Genomic DNA, 5,983 nt, shown 5'->3' with positions numbered 1-5,983 from the left:
AAAAAATATTTAGTTTTATTTGTTGGCCCTAATATGCACAGTTAATTATTCATTTATTTATCACAAGTAATCATCATTGCAAAATAAAAATAAAAACTCCACTGTTATCACACAGCAGAATTTCCTCATATCGTGCAGGACTATTAGAAAGGCAAAATCAATGCAAATCAGTGGATATGTCTGCTATAATAGGATAGGTGTGTTAAGGTCAGTTGGAGCTAAACTCTGCAGGGCATTGGCCCTCCAGGATCTAGTTAGGAGACCCCTGTCCTACAGAGTTGTTACTTTGCACATGCATTTTGATCATTACAAATAATAATGTAAAATGATTTTCTTAGAATAGGAGATATGATGTCTCTCGCATCACATAAATTATCAATAGTTAAGTATGTGGTCTTGAAGAGGATCCTTTTTTTCTCTCATTTGGACTCGGTCTTGACTTGGACTCAAAACTTTTGGACTTGGACTTGACTTGGACTCAAACCTCTTTGGACTCGGTCTTGACTCGGTCTCGACTAGTCCTGGTCTTGGACTCGACAAAGCTGGACTTGACTACAGCTCTAATATATATATATATATGGTAGAGCAAGTAGAGATCAGCTCAGTGTAAAAATCAAGGTGTACATATAAGGTGAATTGTTAATTGTACTGAGAAATTATGCTTCCCCTTCTTGCACAATGGCGCCGACGGTGATGGCTGCCTCCGTGCCGTGCTCTGCAGTTGTTTTTATGTTTTTGTTAGTTTGTCCTGTCTTTAGTTATATCCCTGCAATCAGTTTCACCAGAGACAAATTGCTTGACATTCGGAAGTACACACCACCCGATATTTCACCGGTTTTCGACTATTCTGATGTTTTGCTGGACATTGTTGTCGGGGGAGCTGCTGCGCTGATCAAGCACTTCAGGACGCGCAGATGGGGGAAACGAGCCGGCGCGCTCATGAGACTCAGACAGCGCGGATTCAGAACGCCGTTGCCGAGCATCCATATGGCGAACCTTTTTGTTCTGTCACTGTCATTCTGTTACACTGTGGAGCTTCTGTCATGAAAACAAATTCCTCATATGTGTAAACATACCTGGCAATAAAACTCATTCTCATTCTGATTCTGATTCTAGGGAACTCGCGCTACGTCCTCTAGCAGACATAAGAAGGAATGGGAATGGTTTCTGAAGCACATGTGAAACAACTCCAATCCCATTGGCCCACGTAGCCTATGATGTCACAGGCAGGTGCAAGATGCATAAGAGGGCACCTGCCGAACACGTCACCAACTTTTCTTGTCTTCAGGAGCCATTTGTTTGACAGTGCATGTGAAGGCATTATTGATAAAACCAAGGCAACCGGGCGTTTTAGAAAGTGTGTGCCTCCGTGTCCTAGGTTTCTGACACCCGAGAACACACGTTCTGTGCTCAAGGGCTCTGAATGCGCTCATTGTGACAAGTTTCCAATGAGAAAGCTCTGTTCGCGTTTGTCCCTCTTCTCGAGGGATAAGGGACAAGTGTCTGCATCTCATGGTTCAGGTCCCGCTGCTGCTGAGGCACAGAGTAGACTCAGATCATGGGGTTAGCTGCAGAGAGGTTTGAGAAGGGCGTGGATAAGCGTGAATGTGCATTTGACTCACAAGACAGCGAGATGCGCTCATGGTGATGCATTCGCGGGGCTACTGAGAGAAGACGTAAAGCTTTGCTTTTTACTTAAGATTGTAGACAACCTTTGCATTAGCGCGCTCGCCTCTCAATGGAGTCGAACAGACTCAATGCAATGCGTTCACAGCAGGTTCTGTTCTCGCCTGATTCTTGAGGGAATCTAGAACAGAGCGTGAACAGAGCGTGCTTGGCTCTTGGGGGAGCTAATGCCTCGTATGCTTGATTCTCTTTTGAGAAAAGAGAATTGAGTGCCTACAACCCGTGGCTCAGGTCTCACGACTGCCAAGGCAGCCAAGCAGACCGATCATGGTGATTGTAGGTGGGGCATGGAAGGAATCTGACAGGAAGTGCTTTCTCTTTCAGGAGTTCCTTTCATTCTGTTCTCTCCCGAGGGATAGTAGTCAGCGTTTGCACGATCATATCCGGCTCTCGAGGTGCTTGGCGGTATCCAGATACTCTTTCTTTTGGGTCATCTGATCCCGAGGATAGCGCTGCATTGGGCTCATCAGGTGAAAGTGGTTGTCGATGGAGATAAGAGTGTGAGCACTGAATCTCGCCAACCAAGCTCCAGTTCTGCATATGGGGAATGTTGGACGCAGTGGCGCATGCTACTAAAAGGCTTGATTTGGTCTGGTCACGCGAAAGGCAAAAGCCCTCCCGCAAAGATGCCCCCAGTGGAGAGGACGCTCGCGAGCGTTCTCTCCCAGGGTGAGACGTCTTCTTTAAAGACTTCTGCTCTGCCATCCAGACCTCTTCAAGGCGCATCTGGATGGCAGGGTGTATGTGGCGGCAGGTCAAGCTGGTGGAGCCTTGCACACAATGGTTGCGTTACAAGCTTACCAAGCTGACTTGCTCAGAGATCTAGGTGAGGGTAGGGTTTGTCCCCTATAGGGCAGTCAAGGAAATGTGCCGCACCACAGACTTGGCTCTTCGCGCCACTAATCAATGATGGTTACAGATGTGCATTTTTGGTTAAATCTGATTCTTGGTTAAGTTCATTGCCTGCCATACCAAGTCTTCCATAGCATCTTCTAGCTGTCTCCTTTTGGGGTTTTTAATAGATGGTCTATACAGTCTGAGGATAGCTGTGTCTTAGCTTGGGATGGGATGTCCCTTCTATTGGCTGGGTTCCCCATTTTTTAGAGCTATGTTAGTGGCTCCAGGCATCAGTGGCTTGCCCCTTTTCTGAGGGAAGGTTCGGTGTATGTCTGTCACTTCTCTTGGTGCTCTCTCACCAGGTGAATAGGCATGCACCGTGGCATGGCTGAGTGGGCATTCCGTTCCCCATAGTGTCTGCTAGAGAACGCAGCATGAGTTCCCTAGAAGGGGAACGTCTCAGGTTACGCATGTAACCATGTTTCTGGAAAGGGAATGAGACGCTGTGTCCCCTCGCCATTCCTAGGGCTTGCCTGTTTTGCCTGATAGTGAGAGTCCTGGATGTGAGTTTCCCGAGCCTCACTAGCTGCTGCCTGCCTGTCAGGAAGCTGGTGATCCAGTGACAGATTGGGGTGGGCACGGAGAACTGGGTCAGTTTGGTCAAGAGAAGGTCAGGCATGATGGTATTGAAGGCTGAACGGAAGTCCACAAATAAAATCCTTGCGTAATTCCCAGGTCTATCAAGATGTTGCAGAATATAATGCAGTACCATATTGACTGCATCGTCACCAGACCTGTTTGCTCTGTAGGCAAACTGAAGAGGATCCAGCAAGGGACCAGTGATGTCCTTCAGGCAGGTTGAATGGTGGTGGAGGCAGGAAGGGGGGTTGCGGGTGGGGAGGGGTTTATAGGTGAATGTGTGAAGTGCAGATAAGAGCGGGTGAAGGGTGGTAGACTGGGCTTTTCGAATCGGCAGTAAAACACATTCAGATTGTCAGCCAGTTGTTGATTCTCCACAGAATGTAGGGGTGGTGTCTTGTACTTAATGATGTTCCTCAGACCAGTCCATACTGACGCCAAGTCGTTCGCTTAAAAAATGTTTTTTCAGCTTTTAAGAGTAGTTTTTTAGCCACTCTCATCTCCTTTGATAGTCTGTTTCTTGTCTGGTTGTACAATAATTTATTCCCAACTTCTGTAAGTATCCTCTTTGGCATGACGAAGCTGTTTGAGTTTCCCAGTAAATCACAGTTTATCATTATTGATAGGAATGATAGGAATGTCCTGGTAGGAATGCACATATCCTCACAGAAACTTATGTTTGAAGTTACAGTATCTGTGAGCTCGTCCAGATTGGTGGCTGCAGCTTCAAAAACCCTCCAGTCAGTGCAGTTGAAGCAGGCTTGTAAATCCCGCTCTGCTTCATTAGTCCATCTTTTAACAGTCTTTAGTACAGGTTTAGCTGTACTAAGGACTGATGGCGCCCTATACAGTATTTTCAACATGTGTCTCCTTGACTTACTAACCATATAATTAGATTTTTCTCCATTCATTTTGTAATGCAAAATAACTTTATAAATATCCTTGAAAAATTTATAGATATCAGTAATGGCCTGGTACTTAGGACATGAGTTCAGCAGTCATAGTATAAATTATAGTATAATTTATCAGTATAAATTATAAATTATTTTTTTCCCTAAGAATGAACATTACTTTGATGCATATACATTCACACACACACATATATATATATATATATATATATTTTTTTTTTTTTTTTTTTTTTTTTTGTAGTAGTAGTAGTTTGAAAGGGGGCATTGCATAGGACACTTGATTAAATATTGCTTGTGGCCTGTTTTGATGAAATGGAGTCAAATTTATGGAAATCTAAACGAAATTGCGATTAAATCGTTCAGTTTAGTGCTCTGTGATCTGTAGTAAATGCTTGAGTTGTAAATGATTGACCCGCTTATAACGCGCATTTGAAAAAGGAACACGAGTCAAACATCTTTCCAAACATGAGTATATATATATATATATTTTTTTTTTGCTAGTAGTAGTAGTATATCATATTCCCAACAGCCTGTATGTTTGTGTAACAGCTTCTCAGAGGAGGAAGGCAAGGCAGAAAGCGACCGTTAGTTCAGAACTGCAGAGCTCCAAGACGATGCCATTTAAAGGGCAGCAGGTTTAACAGAGGACAACAAATCAATAACATTTGGGTTGGAAATGCCACGACCTGCTCCTGGAGAGTGGCTGAGTTCTGGAAAGCCTTACTCAGGTCATGACCCCACATTTACACACCATAAAACAGCTGCCCCGAGCAGACGGTTAACAGGGAGGGACTTAAGACAAAAAACTAAACTACAACAATTGTGAAGCTGATATCTTCTGATTCTCTTGCTATGTAAATGTAAGAGTTTAGGGATGTCTTAAAGAAATTATTCTCTTGTGCCAAATTTATAAATGTATACAAGAATTAGCATAATGTGTAGCTACACTTTGTGTAATTATTGAGAAGCAGAACTGCAAGTGAGAGAAGGTGAGGAGAAAGAAAATGAAAGAATGGGGACATTAGAACAAGATGCATTTGAACAAATAATCCAGTTATCTTCCATATTCTCAGTGTTTTATACAGCTTTCATTAGCAAGATTTAGTGCTAACAATGTATTGATTTGTCAACAAAAATTTATTTTTTTGAACATCTGAAGGCAAAAATTAAGGAATTTCTGGAAAACAAAAACACATAATTTTTTTTTTTTTTGGATATTGAAATACATTCTCCTATTCCATTACTTTGCATGATGAAAGAAGTGTGCTGAACTCACAATCAATTTAAATTCTAGCATTTGAATTGAGGTAGTAGAATGCAGTAATTTGAATACTGTAATTTGAATTTCCATCTACGAAAGTAGAAATAAAATGGATTGAAAAGAAAGTCATAACCCCATTGCAAGTATAGTTTTTAATGGACTATGACATTTTCAGATACACATTTGACTATTAGTGCACTTATATGGCTGTAGCTCCTATTACATAAAAAAAATCTGATATCAATTTGTATTTTAAAATAAAATATTTTCTTTTCTGAAAACACTACAGACAGCAAAACTTGAAAACATATTTAGAGAAATATGTGTAATCACTTGAGGTAATCAGGAAATAAATTCAAAATTAATTGCATGATTATGTCTGACAAAACTTGTGTGGGATTAATTAAGACTTGTTTTACATTTAAAGAAAATGCATTTTTCAAGAAAAATAATTTTTAATCAAAATGTCAAAACTTGATCTTCTGGTGAAACAATAGACTTCATATAGACAACATTTCAAAATTCAGTCAACAACCGATGGATGGGATTTTTTTTTTCAATAATACATGGCAGTCTTCACAATATGTACTTCGCCATTAAGAACAAAGCATCTGTTGTTACTTCAGTTTCATTGCGACTTTAAACTTTG

The sequence above is a fragment of the Sinocyclocheilus grahami genome, unplaced genomic scaffold (assembly GCF_001515645.1).
Source record: "Sinocyclocheilus grahami isolate Dianchi unplaced genomic scaffold, SAMN03320097.WGS_v1.1 scaffold310.1, whole genome shotgun sequence".
In the NCBI taxonomy this organism is placed as follows: domain Eukaryota; kingdom Metazoa; phylum Chordata; class Actinopteri; order Cypriniformes; family Cyprinidae; genus Sinocyclocheilus; species Sinocyclocheilus grahami.
This window is presented reverse-complemented; position numbering follows the sequence as displayed.